An 18,182-nucleotide genomic window follows, 5' to 3' on the forward strand; every position below is an offset into this window, starting at 1 on the left:
TTTCATTTTCTTCTTTTCTCAGAACTTGCTCTTTTTGGCCTATCACATGACTTTTTCCATCCTTTGTCTTCATTTCTAAACTGTGTTCTCCACATTCCTAGTAGCATTAATCTAGTATATGCCTCTTCCAATAGAATTTAGGCCAGATTCAAGAACTGAAATCTCCCAGTACAGGTTTTTCTCATATCACTAGCACATCAATGCAAAGGACAACAAAAGGGCTGTGGATCTTAAATGGAATAGTCAATTTCCCCCCTATATAAAATCTGTTGTATGTGTATGTTTGTGCATGTGTGAGTGTAAGGAACTAAAACTCCATTGGTGCAGAGAATTCTCAAAGTGTAATTCCTTCCACTGATGAACATTCAGAACCAATTTTTTTTTTAAATTTTTATCCTTAGAAAATTGTCTGGGGCATTGAGAGGTTAAAATGCACAGCTAGTCTTTGTCAAAGTTAGGATCTGAACCAAGGTTTTCCCGACTACAAAGCTAGCTCTATACTACACCATACTATCACTCATATATAACACTGAGACAGAAAGATGGAAAAAGAGACAGGAAGAGACAGGCAGAGATTGAGAGGCAGGGACAGGGAGGAGAAGAGGTAGGGAGAGAGGAAAAGGGAGAAAGCTAGAGTATGGTAATGAGACAAGAAAGCCCATTCAGTGCTAAGAAAAAGCTAAAAAGATGAATGAATCATCAAACAACAAGCATTCATTAAATGCATACTCTGTGCCAAGCACTGTGCAAAGAGCTGAGAATACAAAGACAAAAATGAAAATAATCCTGCCTTCAAGGGGTTTACATTCAATCTGAAGAAAAAACATATATATATATATGATATATACTATATACACACACACACATATGTGTGTATGACAAATACAATGCAATTTGGAGGAGAGCAAGGCACTAGCAGCAGTTTGGACCACAATCTCTAAGATCCCTTAATAGCTCCAGAGGTTCTAGGATGTTAAATCTGTCTAATTTATGGCCTTCAATCCCAGAAATCCCACCCAGTTTCACAAATAGACACCCACTCATTCACTCTCAATGAGTCATGTATTCCTAATTGCTCTTCTATAGCATTAACCTATAGTCTTTACTTCCTATGGTTAGTCATCAGAAACAATTACCTACATAATTTCAGAACCTTGTTGAGACTGCTTGAGGGTACATTAATGCACATGAAATTTTTTTCTTTTTGGAAATTTTGTGGGTTTTTTTAAATTACCTTGACAAACATAGATATTTCCTTGTTTAGGATAAAACAAAAAACGGAAAAGTAGGAGTGCATTTCCCAACCTAGCTCTAGCTTCTAGACTTTTCCACCTTGGCTATGTTCTCAGACTGGGGATGTTTCAACTCTTTTTGCCCCCTCTTCTCTCATTGGTGAGTTCTTGCCTGGAACTTCCACTGGAAGATGTACTAAGGACAACCATGTTCACTTCTAACCTGGCTCTATTCCTAACTCTCTGGATTTTGATACCTTCCCTCCCATAGGTATCTTTTCTCCCCTCCTCCATACCCTTTAATTGAAATATTATCTTCTTGAGGGTAGGAATGTTTTAATTTATATTTGAATTCTCAGTAATTAGCATAGTGCCTGACATGGTAAGTACTTAATAAATGACCTCTCTTTCTATCTGTCTCTCTCTGTCTCTGTCTCTGTCTCTCTCCTCTCTCTCTCTCTCTCTCTCTCTCTCTCTCTCTCTCTCTCTCCTTTCTCTGCTATAGGTCAGACATATAGATCAGCCCTAGCTAATATGTTTGCCTAAGGCAGAGTATGTTCAGGTCATTAAACTAATGCACATCTATGTCACTGTCTGTCCAGGCTGCCTCTAGACTCCCAGGCTACCTGCTTGCCCAGTGGAACTGAGTTTGGCAAAATGGGCAATATACATTCTACCCTCTTTAGTTGTGAGATATAAGTCTTTGTTTCCAAACCTTCTGATCTCTTAACCGCTAAATCTAATTTCTTTTACTCAGTCCTCATCCTTCTTGACCTCCTGAGACTTCAAAGATCATCCTCTTTTAAATATTCTCTCCTTTTTATAGGTTTTGGGGATACTGCTCTCTCCTAGCTTTCCTACCTACCTGACCCTCCCCCCCCCCCCAAGGCTTTTTTTTCTTTACCCAGGTCAGAATCATTGTTGACTTTTAAAGCCTTTCACAGACTGGCCCTTTCCTATTTTCCCAGTCTTCTTACACTTAACTACCCTGCACTACCCTTACACTTAACTACCTCTATGATCTAGAGATACTACTGTAATGGGAATGTAAATTTAAAGATCTTCCCTGCCCCTAGGCTAAAGTGCACCTGGAACCTGGGGTAGGAGGCTTGTTTTTCAGTAGATACTTTTTGATTGGCCAATGGGTCCAAAAGGTTGTTACATTCTCTGAGCCAGGAGAAGGTTATATAAGTCCTGATGTGAGGCTTTGTTTTGTGGCTCACTTTGAGAAGTGTTCTGTGATTTGATCTGGATTCTGGGAAGCCATTGTCCAGAGCCCCCGGGCTTTGAAACCCAGATGTTGATTGGGTATGGATGTAATGGTTGGACAGTTTGAAATCTGTCTACTTGATCTGTTTCTGTCTTGATAATTCTGTCTGTATATTCTGAAGTTCAGGGTGCTGACCTCTTTCCCCTGAACTAGGTAAACCATACATGTTTGACTGATTAAAGTAAGCTTGTTAACCCATTTTGAGTTGCTTTCCTTTATCAAAGCAGATCCAAGAACCTGTGTGAGCAGCCACCCTGGGGACGCTGGGGTGCTTGCTGCTACAACTACCCTTCTTGGTGTTTCTCACATAAGACAGTCCATTTCTCAATTCTATCCCTTTGCATTGGTTACCCACCCCTATACCCCCATGCCTGTAATGTTAACCCTCCTGGCTTTCTTTATTTCCTTCAAGACTCAACTTAAATACCACTTTCTATAAGACTTTCTATAAGCCTTTCCTGCTCCCTCCCCCAAAGTGCCTTTCCTCTGAGATTAGTTCCCATTTACTACAAATAGATAGATGATAGACAGAAATCACATGCACATATACTATGTATATAGTCCATCACAGATTGCTTTCCCTATTAGAACACGAGTTCCTTAAAGTTAAAGCCCATGTTTCTGCCTTTTGTTTTAGCCACAATGCTTAACATAGTAAGCATTTGATAAATGCTTATTGATGTTAATAGGGATCATTTTCCTCTTCCTTTGATCTCGTTGGGGTATATTCTTAGTAGTGTTGTCTCTGAAACAAAGATTATGCCAGGTTTAGTAAAATTTCTGTAGAATTTCTAATTGCTTTCCAGATTGTTGGACCAATTTGTAGCTCTACCAACAGTGCATTAGAGTGTGTCTAGCTTTCCACAGATCATTCAACACTCATCATTTTCTCTTTTTGTCATCTTTGTTAATCTGATGAATTTTAGAAGCAACCTCATAGAGCTATTTCAATTTGCATTTCTCTTATCAATGATTTCGAACATTTTTAATGTGGTTGTTGATAGCTTGTATTTCTTGTTTTTAGAAGTGCTTATTCATTGCCTTTGATCACATATATTTGGAAATACTCTGTGTGTGTGTTTTGATTCTCTCAGTGTCTTGAGCATTGTAAATTTAATTGCTCCGATGTCTTTACTTTTCTAGGTTTTTCTTGTCAACTGTTCTTGCAAGAGAAAATTTTGCTACAATGATTTTTACTTCTAATTCTAACTGTCCTCTTTCATATCATCTTCTCTTTTCTCCTCTATTCTTTTTTATGCAGAACAAGAAAATAAATGCTAAAAGAGAAGGAACGTGATCAGCACAAGTAATCTATAATTCAAGTGGTCTTCTCCCACCCCTCTGCACCTCCTGTCTCTGTCTAATCCAAACTATGATTATTGGGTTTCATACTTTTTTACCCTTACCTCTTAATCCCCCTTTTATGATCCACTCCATAAAGCTGAAGTTTATTTTGGTTATGACTATCCCCTTTCCAACTTTATCCTCCTTCTTACTCCTCCCCTTCTCCTCTCCTTATCTCTACCTTCCTATTTATTTCTCTGTTGAATTTAATATATTGGCACACAAAAATTTGTATATGTGCGTACATGCACATGTTTTCAACTATCCATTGCCCAATTCAGATAATAGTGAGGTTTGTGAGATGCCCAGTTACCACATACTTTCCTCTGTGTCATATTCTTTTCTTTTATGCCAATAATCAAAAAAGGCAAGTCCTCCCTCTGTTTTCTTGTCTCTTCCTTCATATACTCCTTTAGTTTTCCTTTTTTCCCTGTCTTAAAATCAATAAAACATAACAAAACCATGAACTGATTCTGTTTGTTTTTCTTAGCTTTGCACTGTGCTAATTACATAATAAACACTTAAATTCTTTTCCATTCATTCATTCACTCTCTATACAACTCTTGAAGATAATGGAATTCTGCAGGGACATTTCTGTCTTTTCCCCTACTGGAATGTAAGTACGTCATCACAGTCGAGCACTTTCAAATTGCTCAAATGTCTTTCTTTCTTGGTTTCTCTCCTCAAATGTGTTTGCATTTGAAAATTCTTTCAAGCTCAAATATTTTCATCAGGTGTGCTTGAAATTGCTTTTATTCTATTAAGAATCCATTTCCCCCCTCATTTTTGAAGGATAAGTTATTTTTATTACTTTTATTATTACTTTGAAGGATAAGTTATTTTTTGTATTACAACTTTTTTAGCTTATAAGGTAGTTGTAGTATACTGTCATGCGATTCTGGTTGTACTTCCTTGGTGCTTGAATTCTTTCCTATTTGCAATATATTTTATTTGACATGAAAACTGTGGATTTTGTATACAGTATTCCTGAAGGTTTTCAATTTGGTGTTCCTTTCAGGGGGTGACCAGAGTAGATTCTTTTTTACCTCTGGGTTTACGAATTCCAAGTAGTTTTCTTTCATGATTTCTTAAAATATGGTATCCAGAATTTTTTGTTTGGCAATAATTTCAAGGGGTCTGATTATTCATAATTTATACACTCTTTTATTTATTTATACCCTTTTTATGTCCATGCTTTTTTATAGTAAATGCTTTAAATACTCTTCTATTTTTCCTGTCTTCTGGCCTTGTACTCAGATATTTTTTGTCTCATTGACTCAATGATTTCTATTTGCTCCATTCCGTTTTTTTTTTTTTTGGAGTCATTTTCCATCTTATTTTCTAACCTATCTATTCTCCTTCCATTATTTTTCTCCAGCTTCATTTCTTCCAACTACTGTTAGAGTCTTTTTACTACGTCATTCTTTTCTCTGAGGCATGTCCCTCTAAAAGCAGAACAAGCTTCTGGTTATCTTAACTTGTAGTCCTGGACTGAATGGAGAAATTTGTTACTATTTCTATTTAATCATTGATCTTTCTGATTCTATTAGGTATTTATTTGTCTTAGCATATGTGGGAGAGCTGGGTTCTTCTACAGTTTTTTATGATACTGTCTTAACTGGAACTCCAGGTTGCGTTTTCAAAAGTAAAGCTGCACAAAGGTACAAGCAATTTGAATTTTCCTTCAAGAAAGCTACATATTCATGTTTTAAGTGATAAATGTGTTACCATGGCAAAAAATATATGTCTTTATCTAAGCAAATTAGTTCTAAGAATCTTTGCTTTATTTGATGTTTATTCACAAGCCTCTCCTTCCACCACCACCCCCAAACTCCTGTGGCTGCTTAGCAGTGGAATTAGCCAAGATGTCCTACTGTAGATCAGATGGCTTAGCTACTTCCTTGATTCCTGCTCCTGGTCAGGATCTTGGTGAACTTGTTAGGCCATTGTGGAAGGTTACAGATAAACTGAAACCTTTTGTTTCAAATCACAGGTTTCTTCTTTCAAAAAAACAAGAAACAACAACCCTAATTTATTATATTCAAAGAACTGAAAACCAAAACAGTTGGTTAAGAATGGAACAACAACCTTTTCAGTTTAGTCATTGGTCATTCACAGTAACAGTATGTAGGTCATTTAAAGTAAAGCTAGTCTCATATCTGGTCATGTCATTCATCTACTCAAAATTCATCTACTCAATAAGGCTTGAGTTCAAATATAGTTTCAGACATTTACTATCTCTGTAGCCCTGGGCAAAACACTTGATTTCTGTGTGCCTCAGTTTCCTCATCTATAAAATGGGGGAAATAATGCCACCTGTCTCTCAAGATTGTTGTGATGGGACAGCTAGGTGGCACAGGGAATAGAGTACCAGCCCTGGAGTTAGGAGTACCTGAGTTCAAATCTAGCCTCAGATACTTAACATGCACTAGCCATGTGACCTTGGTCAAGTCACTTAACCCCAACTGCCCTGCCTTCCACCCTCTAAAAAGATTAAAAAAAGATTGTTGTGAGGATCAAAAGAGGTTCAAAAACCTCAAAACATTATAATAATACTAATGATTTTGTTATTATCATTATTGTTATTGTTTTCTTTAATGGTGTGGCCTTCAAGACTGCACACTCTGGTACCACTCACTTTCCAACTTTATTTCCTATTAATACCTCCTAGAATCTTATGCTCCAACTAAACTAGCCCATTTCTGTCCTCTGTGACATAAGCTTTTTTGCTCTCTGCCTTTGATTGCACTATGCCTTAGGCCTGGAATAGCCAATCATATCATTTTTTTCTTATGAAGAAAGCTTGATTTTTTTTCAATAACATGTAAAAAAAAATTTAACATTCATTTTCTAAAATGTTGAGTTCCAAATTCTCTTCCCCTCCTTGAGAAGACAAACAAATTGATATATATTATGCATGTGCAGTCATATAAAACATTTCCATATTAGCCATGCTGCAAAAGAAAATGCAGACCAAAAAAGAAAAGAAAAATAAGGAAAAAAATGTATTTCATTCAGCATTCAGACTCCATCAGTTCTTTCACTGGAGGTAGATTGCAGTTTTCATCATAAGTCCTTCAAAATTGTCTTGAGTCATGGTATTGCTGAGAATTGCTGAGTCATTTACAGTTACAATATTGCTGTTACTGTATACAATGTTCTGCTGGTTCTGCTCACTTCTTTTTGCCTCAGTTCATAAATCTTCCCAGGTTTTTCTGAAAGCACCCTTCTTGTTATTTTTTATAGCACAATAGTTTTCCATCGCAATTATATACCACAATTTTTTCAGTCATTTCCTAATTCATGAGCATCCCCTCAATTTTCAATTCTTTGGTACAACACAAAGAGCTGCTATAAATATTTTTGTACATCTAGGTCCTTTTTCTTTGATGTCTTTGGAATGTAGATCTAGTAGTGGCATTGCTAAGTCAAAGGATATACCCTATTTTATTGCCCGTTGGGCATAGTTCCAAATGGTTCTACCGTTTGGTAGTTTTTCCATGTCTCTTCCAACAATTGTTAATTTCCCTTTTGGTCATATTAGTCAATCTGCTAGGCATAACATGTTACTTCAGAGTTGTTTTAACTTGCATTTTTCTAATCAACAATGGTTTAGACCATTTTTTCACATGACTCTAAATAGCTCTGATGTCTTCATAAAAAACTGCCTGTTCATATCTTTTGGCCATTTATCAATTGAGGAATAAATTTGACTTAGTTCTCTATATATTTGAGAAGTGAAGCCTTTAATAGAGAAACTTACTCTAAAATGTTTTCCCATATTTCTGATGTACTTCTAATCTTGGCTGCATTTGGTTTTGTTTGTGCAAAATCTTTGTAATTGGTATAATCTAAATTATCTGTTTTATATGCCATAATGCCCTCTATCTTTTGTTTGACCATAAATTCTTCCCTTATCCATAGATCTGACAAATCACTATCCTGATTTGCTTATGAAATCATCTTTTATGTTTAAATCATGAACCCATTTTGACATTATCTCTGTATATAGTGTGAGATGTTTGTGTATACCTAGTTGCTGCCAAAATACTTTCCAGTTTTCACAGAAACTTTTGTCAAATAGTGAGTTATTGTCCCAAAAGCCTGGATCTTTGGTTTTATCAAACACGAGATTTCTATGGTCATTTACTATTGATTCTTGTGTAGTGAATCTATTCCACTTATTGACCACTCTATTTCTTATCCAGTACCAGATTATTTTGATGATTACAACTTTGTAAGACAGTTTGAGATCTGGCACTGCTAGACCACTTCCCTTCACATTTTTTTTCATTGATTACCCTGATATTCTTAATCTTTTGTTCATTCATATGAATTTTGTTATAATTTTTTGTAGTTTTCTATTTTTTTTTTTGGTAATTTGATTGGGTTGGCACTAAATAGGTAAATTAATTTAAGTAGAATTGTCATTTTCCTTCTATTAGCATAAGTGATTAATATTTCTCCATTTGTTTAGATATGAGTTACTTTGTGTGCAAAGTGTTTTGTAAGAATGTTCATATAATTCCTGGATTTGTCTTGTCAGGTAGATTCCCAAGTATTTTATAACATGTGCAGTTATTTTAAATGGAACATCTCTTTCTATCTCTTCCTGCTGAGTTTTGTTGTTAATATATAGAAATGCTGGTGATTTGTATAGGTTTATTTTATATTCTGCAACTTTGCTAAAGTTGTTAATTGTTTCAACTAGTTTTTTTTTTATTTGATTCTATAGGGTTCTCTAAGTATACCATCGTATCATCTTCAAAGATTAATAGTTTTTTCTTCTCATCACTTACTTTTATTCATTCATTTTCTTTTTCTAGTTATGTTGCTATATAGCTAGCATTTCTAGTACAATGTTGAATAATGTTGGGTAATAATGAATATCCTTGCTTCACCCCTGATGTTATTGGGCAGACTTCAATACACTATAACAGATAATGCTTATGCTTGGTTTTAAATAAATACTACTTATAACTTTAAGAAAGATTCCATTTATTACTATGCATTCTAATTTTTAAAATTTTTATTTATTTTGTTTTTAATTTATGAAATAATACAAGCATTTCTATAATGTAGAATAGCAAAAAAATGTGTTTTTAATAAGAATGGTTTTTGTATTTTGTCAAAGGATTTTTCAGCATCTATTGATATAGTCATGTTATTTTTGTTGTTTTTGTTATTGATATGGTCAATGATGCTGATAATTTTCCTAACCGAAACATCACTGCATTTCTAGTGTAAATTCCATCTGATAATAGTATATAACTTCTGTAATTCATTGCTGTAATCTCTTTGCTATAAAATTTTTGCTTCAATATTCATCAGAGAAAATGATGTATAGTTTCCTTTCTCTCTTTTTTCCCTCCCTGGTTCAGGTATCAGCATCATATTTGTGTCATAAAAGTAATATAGTAGAGGACTACCTTTTATCTGCTTTTTCAAATAGTTTATCAGAAGTGGGGAACTTGCTACCTCAAGGCCACATGTGACCCTCTGGGTCCACAAGTATGTACTTGAAGCCATATGTGGCCTTCTAGGTCCTTGGATGTGGCCTTTTGACTGAGTCCAAATTTTACAGAAAAAATAATCCTTTTACTAAGGATTACTAAGGAAATTTGAATTCATTCAAAAGGCTGCACTTGAGGACCTAGAGGGCCACATGTGACCTCAAGGCCACAGGTTCCCCACCCCTGGTTTAGATAGTATTGGGATTCATTGTTTCTTCAATATTTAGTAGAATTCACTTATAAGTCTATCTACTCTGTGGAATTTTTTCTTAGAGAACTAATTTAGGGCTTGGTTAATTTCTTTTTCTAAGATAGGGTGTTTGCATAATCTATTTCCTATCCTGTTAATCTGAGGAATTTATATTTCCATAAACATTCATCTATTTAATTTACATTGCCAATTTTAGTGCCATATAATTAGGTAAAATAAATCCTATTAATTGCTTTAACTTCATCTTAATCACTAGTGCATTTACCCTTTGCACTTTTGATGCTGGTGATTTGGTTTTCTTCTTAAAAAAAATTAACCAATGGTTTATCTATTTGTTGAGGTTTTTTAACTTTCAATTTTATTTATCTCTCCTTTGATTTCCAGGATTTCCATTTTGATGTTTAATTTGGAATTTTTAATCTCCTCTTTTTCTGTTTTTTTTAGCTGCATGCCCAGTTCATTGTCTCTCTGTCTGTCTCTGTCTTTCTGTCTGTCTGTCTGTCTGTCTCTCTCCTATTGATGTATGCATTTAGAGATATAAATTTTCCCCTAAGTGTGGCTTTGACTGCATCCCAGAAACAGCATATTGTTGGATTCTGGTTTCAAATCTATTCTTCTATCCACTTCTGCTTTATGGGTGAGTTTATCCCATAAACATTTACACTGATGATTGCTAACTGTGCATTTTCCTCCATCTTATTTTTTTCTATATCCTTCTCTCTCTTCATTCTGTCTCTCCTCTCATCTGTTTTGCTTCTGACCACTGCCTTCTTTTATCTTCCCTCCCTTTTATCATCCTTTCTTTCTTTTATTTCTTTCCTCTCCTACTTCCCTGTTGAGTAAGATAGATTCATATTACTAATTGAGTGTGTGTGTATACATACATACATATACATATATTTGTATGGGTGTGTGTTTCCTCTTTGAACCAATTTAGATGTGAGTTTCAACCATTGCCCACTCCCACCCTTACCATTTCCTCCTCCACTGTAAAATAGCTTAAATAGTATTGGAATTAGTTGTTCTTAAGTATTTGGTAGAACTCTGTTTTATAAGAATATAGATATAAACTATTTTAGTATAATTCCATTTTTCTCTTCCTTGCATACCTCTTTTATGTGAGATGATTTACCCTGTTCATCTTCTCCCTTTCCCCTTCTTCCAGGGTATCACTCTTTCTTGTCTATCCATTTTTTATATCATCCCAGCATTACTGACTCACTTCCACACCTTATTTCCATGTAAAATTCTTTTAACTGCCCTAATAATGATAAAATTTTTTAGAAGTTATATGTTTCCTCTTCCCATATGTGTAGGTAAACAGTTTAATCATATTGAGTCCTTTATTATTTCTCCCTCATGCTTACCTTTTCATGTTTCTCTTGAGTCTTATGTTTGAATATCACTTCTTTTTACTCAGCTCTGGTCTTTTCATCAAGAATGCTTGAGATTGGGGAGGCCAGGTGGCTCAGCGAGTAAGAGCACTGGCTCCAGTGTTGGGATGACCTGGGGATCAAATTCAGGCTCAGATACTTAGCACCACACCCAGAAATAACTGGCCATGTAACCTTGAGCAAGTTACTTAAACCCAGTTGCTTTAAAAAAAAAAAAAAGAATGCTTGAGATCCCTCCATTTCACTATATGCCCCTTATTTCCCCTGAAGGACTATACTTAGTTTTGTTATGTAGGTTATTCTTGGTTGTAATACTAGCTCTTTTGTCTTCCAGAATATCATATCCCAAGCCTTCTGCATCTTTAATGTGGTAATTGCTAAATCTAGTGTGATCCTGACTGTGGCTATGCAATATTTAAATGGTTTCTTTCTGGTTGCTTAAAGTATTTTCTCTTTGACTTGGGAGTTCTGGAATTTGATTATAATAATCTTGGCATCCCTTTCATGTGGTAGTTGGTGTATTCTTTCAATATCTCCTCCAGTTCTAGGATATTGGGGCAGTTTTGCTTGATACTTTCTTGAAATATGATGTCTAGGCTCTTTTTTTAATTGTGACTTTCAGGTAGTTCAATAATTCTTAAATTAACTCTCCTCAATCTATTTTCCAGGTCTATTTTTCTGATGAAATATTTCACTTTTTAAAAAATTCATTTTTTGGCTTTGTTTTATTGTTTCTTGATGTCTCATGAAATCATTAGCTTCTACTTACCCAATTCTATTTTTTAAGGAATTGTTTTCTTCCTGATTCCAGGCCCTGTGCTCTATCCACTGTGTCACCTAACTGCCCCCTATAGCCTAGGAAAGGAGAGCAAGGCACAGTAATTTCATAAAGGTAGGTGGAAGCCAGATTTTGAAAGGTTTTAAATTTAGAGAAGTCACTCATATTTATTCCCTTTACCTAGGAAGCTCAGTGAGAAAGAATAGAAGCTATAGCCTGGCTATCCCTGTCATCAGACTCCACCTGGAGTTATGGGGACTAACACCACTTTCTTCCTTAAATTTATAAGGACTGGTTGCATTCTCTGGAACAACTCTCTGTTCCCAAGGCAAAGCCCTAGTCTTCCTGGACTAACTCTGGTTCTGGAGTTGTAATTTGGACCCAGTCCTTCTGATTTCTAATTCACTGTTCTTTTCTAGGACTACCCATTCGTTCTGTAAAAAAATTGATGAATGATAGAAACATTTATTTAGCAAGGCCCTGTCCTACATATTGTGAAGGATTCAAAGAATAATATACCTAATTTTATGGATAGTCATATAGAGAAGGAAGCTCAGAAATATACAGAAACAAAAACAGAACAGATAAGATGAACATCAGATGAGTTTTCTAAACAAAGTCCAATAAAAATTCAGAAAGGGATAAAGCTACATCATGGAGTAATCAGGGAAGGTTTCTTGGAGGAGGTTGTATATAAGCTGAAAATTGAAAGATGAATAATATTTTAATATGAAGAGATACAAGTATGAGAAAAAGCATAGTGGGGGTGTCATCAGGAAAGATGAGAAGGTGGGAAGCCACAAGGCATTAACTTGCTATCATCTCTCCCTGATGCTGGAGCCAATAAAGACTTAATAGAGAAGAACATTGAACCTAGAATCATGAATACCACAAGTACGTCTCTTTTTTACTTCTTTAATCCATAAGAATAACAATCTATCATATCCGTATACCATTGAAAGATACTGTTGCATAAGGAGTGGATAGAGAGCCAGTCTCAGAATCAGGAGAACTTGGATTTGATTCTTGTCTCTGACACATCCTGAATGTACTGTTTTCTTAGACATCTCTCTGAAATTGTAAGGTGAATTTCTGTAAGTTGATTAATCTTCATTGATGGAGGCAGTTCCCTTATTTGGGAGTACCCTTCATTGATAATTTCACAGGTCCAGGCCAACATATATATAAATGTGTTCATTATATATGGACTATATATATGTATACTGTAAATATATATGTATATTATATAATATTCATCCTATATTTTTATAAATATATGCATGTATGCATATATAATACATACAGTTGTGAATTACATACAGTTTATATTATAAATACACAAGTATATATTTTATAACACATAATACATTTTTATATGCACATATATACCCTATATATGTGTGTGTGAATTATATATAATATAGATATGTGTATATTTTAAATATACAATACATGTATTTTATAATATATACATCACATAATATACATGTATGCATATGTGCACATACAATTAAATGATAATTATATATTTAAGTATGCAAATATATGTATACATTGTACTATATGCACCTTGTATATTTAAATGCATGTGTGTATATATATACACAGACTATATACATAGATCTTAATTATATATACAGTGTAGATGTGTATATATTTCAAGTACATAAATATATTTATATTTTATAATGTATACATATATATTTATACATATACATATATGTGTGTATGTATACACATGCCATTTACACAAATGTGTATTGTGCATATAGTATAAGTATATGTAGATTTTGGAAGTAGCTAGTTGTGCAGCGGATAGAGTGGCATACCTGGAGTCAAGAAAATTCATCTTCCCTAAGTTAAAATCTAACCTTAGACACTTATTAGCTGTGTGACCCTGGAAGTCACTTAACCCTGTTTGCCTCAGCTTCCTCATCTATAAAATGTGCTGGAGAAGGAAATGGAAAATCATTATAGTATCTTTGCCAGGAAAACTCCAAGTAGGGGTCACAAAGAGTCTGACATGATAGAAAAGTGACTGAATTAGAACAAAAATGTGTATATTTTATATGTATATATGCACATATATGCATTATATATGTATACACAGGCATACATATATGTTAATTTATATCTATTTATGAGTGTGTATATAATATATACACAACACTCATCTATGTATGTGGTATATATATTTGCATATCTGTACACATGTGTATATTTATAATATAAACTTACAAGTGTGTGTACAATCCTTTTCTATCTGTAGAGCCCTTACAGTATACAAAAGGACTTTTTCACACATCATCTCATTGGAGACATGCTCACAGTAACCTTGTGAAAAGCTAAAAGCAAGTTTTGTTACTCATATTTTACAGAGAAGGGAAAGAGGCTCAGGAAGGCTAAGAGTGATTTTCCAAAGGTCACCCAGCTAATAAGTGCCAAAGTTGGGACTCAAACACAGGTCTACTAATTCCCAGTGCAGTGATCTTTCCAATTAATAACCATCTGCTCTCTCACTATGCCCTAAGGGGAAACTGAAATATCATTAGACACAAGGTGGCATTCCACTAATGCACCTGACAGTCTCTGAAGAATCATTTGACAAAAAGGAGAGCAATTTAAAGAATTTCTCTAAAGAGGAGAGCTCTTTCCTCTGAGCTCCCAGATCAATCACATCAGGTGTAATTGATGAATTATGATGAATCCAAAAGCAACCAAAGAATACAAATGAGACTTTTATCCCTGGTAGAAACCTACAGGCTAATCTTAATCCAAAACCAGCAGCTTAGGCTTTGAAGGACATAAACAACAATACTTTCTCATCACCCATAAGCCAATCCACCAGTCTGAGGCAGCCAAAAAATGTTTTGCAGTGACAGGAGGCTCAGATAAGCCTTGCTAATTTGACAGGAGCATTTATAAGCCATATGGCTTAATTATTGCAACATCAATTAGTGGGATAGCATACCAGGCACCAAGGGAGTATAAATGATCTCAAGCAATAGCAGCATTTCCTAACTAACATGAATTTAGAGGAAGAACACAGACATCGGGATGGAAATGTTGCCTTGGGGAAAGCAACGGGCAACCTAGATAAAGCCAGTGCAGGCATGAATGTGGAGGAACAGAATTTAATAAAGTCTGGAAGCAAAAGAGGTGAAACAAAACAGAAATTAGAAACGTGGGTTTCTAAAATAGTAATGTTGAGATTCATGCTCCTTCCTGATCACTTCATGCTTTCTAAATAATAGAAACAATCTACCTGGAACATTTCAAAAGAAAGACGAGCCCAGGTGACAAAAGACAGGATAGGTTCGTGTTGGTTGAGTGACTTCTTGCCAATAAATGGGACTTGTCCAAGAATATTAATAAATTCTGGCTGAATTTAATTAAATTGCATTAGGTAGGCTTCTCCTCTGGGCTGACATGAGGCCTGCCCTGAAGTGGCTGGCCAGAGTATTAGCTGTTTATTTCCCTGATTGTTTCCTCTCTCTTTCTTTTACTACAGAAGAAATCAGTCAAAAGAGAAAAGTCAAAAGGTATATCTTTCATTCCCCTACCTTTGTGAGTAGTCTATTCTTTTCTCCTGGTACCTAAAAGTGACAAGAAAAAAAAACATTCCTTAGAAATCAACTAATCCAATTTTGTTTTTCTTCAGAGGAAGAAACTGAGGCAAGAAGAGATAAGATGCCTAACATGATACAGTCAGTAGGAAACAAAGTCAAGATTTGAACCCAGGTTCTCTGATTCCAAAGTGTAGTGGTCTTTCCATTCCACCACTTTTGTTTCCCATTATGAGTTGGACTGAAAGGATGTTCCTCATTCCAGCTTCTCATTCTTACTCTACAGCAGGGATTCTTAACCTTTTGTCATGTCATTTTGGATGTCTGGTGAAGTCTATGAACTTCTTAGAGTGATGTTTTTAAATGCATCAAACAGAATTAAAGGATTACAAAGGAAACTAACTGTGCTGAAATCGTTATCAAAATACTGAAGAAAAAAAAAGTTCACATACCCGACAGTAGACCCCTGCCCTAAGGCACCAAGACTTGAGCCAACTACTAGTTAGGTGTTTGTGACTTCACAGATCTTATGGAAGAGAGAAAGAAACAAACATTTACATAGTGATTACTATGTGCCAGGAACTATGGCTAAGGACCTTACCAAATATCTAATTTAGGGGGCAGCTAGGTAGCACAGTGAATAGAGCACCGGCGCTGGAGTCAGGAGGACCTGAGTCTAAATCCAGCCTCAGATACTTAACGCTTACTAGCTGTGTGAACTTGGGCAAGTCACTTACTCCCAATTGCCCTGCCTTTTCCCCTCCAAAAAAGACAAAAACAAAAACAAAACATCCGATTTGAACCTCACAACAACCCTGTAAGGTAGATGGTATTACTATCCCCACTTTACAGTTGAAAAAACTGAGGCACATTGATATTAAGGGATTTGCCCAAGATCACACAACTAGTGAGTATCTGAGGTCAGATTTGAACTCAGGTCTTCCTTGCTATGGACCCAGCTTTCTATCCACTGAGCTACCTAGCTATCTTTTAGGTGATAGAAAGCCCATGAGGGCAAAGACAGTGTCCTATTTATCTTTACATCTCTTTCCACACCTACCACAGTACAGCTGTGTGTTGAATGAATGAATTGGACAGTACATTTTCCCAGGTTGCAGGAGCTGTTCCCCGAGGTCACTCTTTGCAGTTGTTCTAAGCAGTCTCCTTGAATTTACCAGTCAGAAACAATGGCAAAATGGTCGTTTGTGGACCAGAAGCAAAGAACTAAGGCAGTTAAGAAAGTGAGTGCTCAGCTCCTGAATTATGCAACAAAAGAAAACTGGCTAATAAGTTATCTTGAACCTCCAATTAAGTACATGGGTAATTATACCCTAAAGTTAGGAAAGCAGCTGAGGCAAGGAGCATTACAGTAGCTGTCAATAACCTAGTTTCTTTGAAAGTCTATCATCTCATCCTCCCTTTTTCAGGAGGGGGGGGGAAGGAGGAACTTGGTCTCAAAGCTGCATTTTGACAACCTTTAATTGATTCAATCAATTGCTCTCTGTTTTGACTGAATGCGAGAAGCCTGCTGGCCCCGATTTTGCCCATTTATCTGAAAGAGTATCACACTCATGCAAAGGACTTCTATAAGAAAAAACATCTATCAGTTTTAACCTCAAGCTTTCAGTCCCTTATTTCTAAGGCTTGACATCCTAGAGAACTGTTCATTTCCAAGGCTTGACCTTCTCCCAAAGGCCTGTTCATTTCCGAGACTTGACCTTCTCCCAGAAGACTGCCTTTGCTGTTGAGAAAAAGCAATACTCAACATTAATGAAGTACCTAATGTATGCAGAAAATGGTGCTAAGTGATAAGGAAAGTACAAAATTTAGATTAAAGAAGGTCCTTGCCCTCACGAAGTTAACAGTCTAACAGCAAACACTGAGCTACCTAGCTTTTTTCCAAGCCATAACCCCTTTAAATTTAAACTTGCTTCCTTGATACAGATGTCCCATCCACACTTGGAGCTGAATGGTGGCAGCAACAATGTCCACCAAAGAGGAACTAGCTGACAGTAATGAAAGTGGTTGCAGACAGATGTGGAAGGACAACCACCATGGACAATGGCAGGTTCAAAGAGTGTGATCCCTTGTGGTGAAGAGAAGTGCTAACAATGAAAAGGCATGCATCCTCAGAGTGCAACAAAGAGCTACACCTATGGGAAACTGAAGAAGGTCTCTGCAAAGGGAGAAAAGGATTTCCAAGTCCAGGAATTGACTTCACACGTGCTTTCTACTTGTGTACCTCATTCCCATTGTATATTAAGTTTAGGTACACTCTTTTTATGGATTCTATATGTTGCTATATATCCTAATTATTCCTCCCCAGTTTTGGGGAGCAATCTTTATACCTACTGTTCTTGATATACTAGATTATTGAATACAGTTTATGAAAGCTAAAAGCAAAGAAACAAACAACTGAAAAAGAATCTCACCTTCACCAGTTAAAGTTCAAAGAACCACAGAATTTCAGGGTTAGAGAGCCCATCAGATCTCATCTACTCCAGGGGTTCTTTACCTGGGGCCCATGAACTTTTTTTTATTTGATAACTGTATTTCAATATAATTGTTTTCCTTTGTAATCTTATATATTTGTGTATTTTTAAAAAAAAAAGTATTCTGAGAAGGGATCAGTAGGTTTCACCCAACTGCCAAAGGGGTCCATGACACAAAAGAAGTTAAGAACTCCTGGTCTATTTCAACTTACACATCAAAACGAATTCCCACTCAACAACCAATAAGTGGTTATTCAGTCTTTGTCTGCAGACTTATGATGAGGAGAAATCCACTGTCTCCCAAGACATCCTATTCCATGTTTAGACAGCTGGGATTATTAGAAATGATTTCCTGACATCAAGTAGAAATTTACTTGTTTGC

The sequence above is a fragment of the Petaurus breviceps genome, unplaced genomic scaffold (genome assembly GCF_028583685.1).
Source record: "Petaurus breviceps papuanus isolate PSGF00001 unplaced genomic scaffold, PetGlider_PUasm1.0 90750, whole genome shotgun sequence".
NCBI lineage: Eukaryota > Metazoa > Chordata > Mammalia > Diprotodontia > Petauridae > Petaurus > Petaurus breviceps.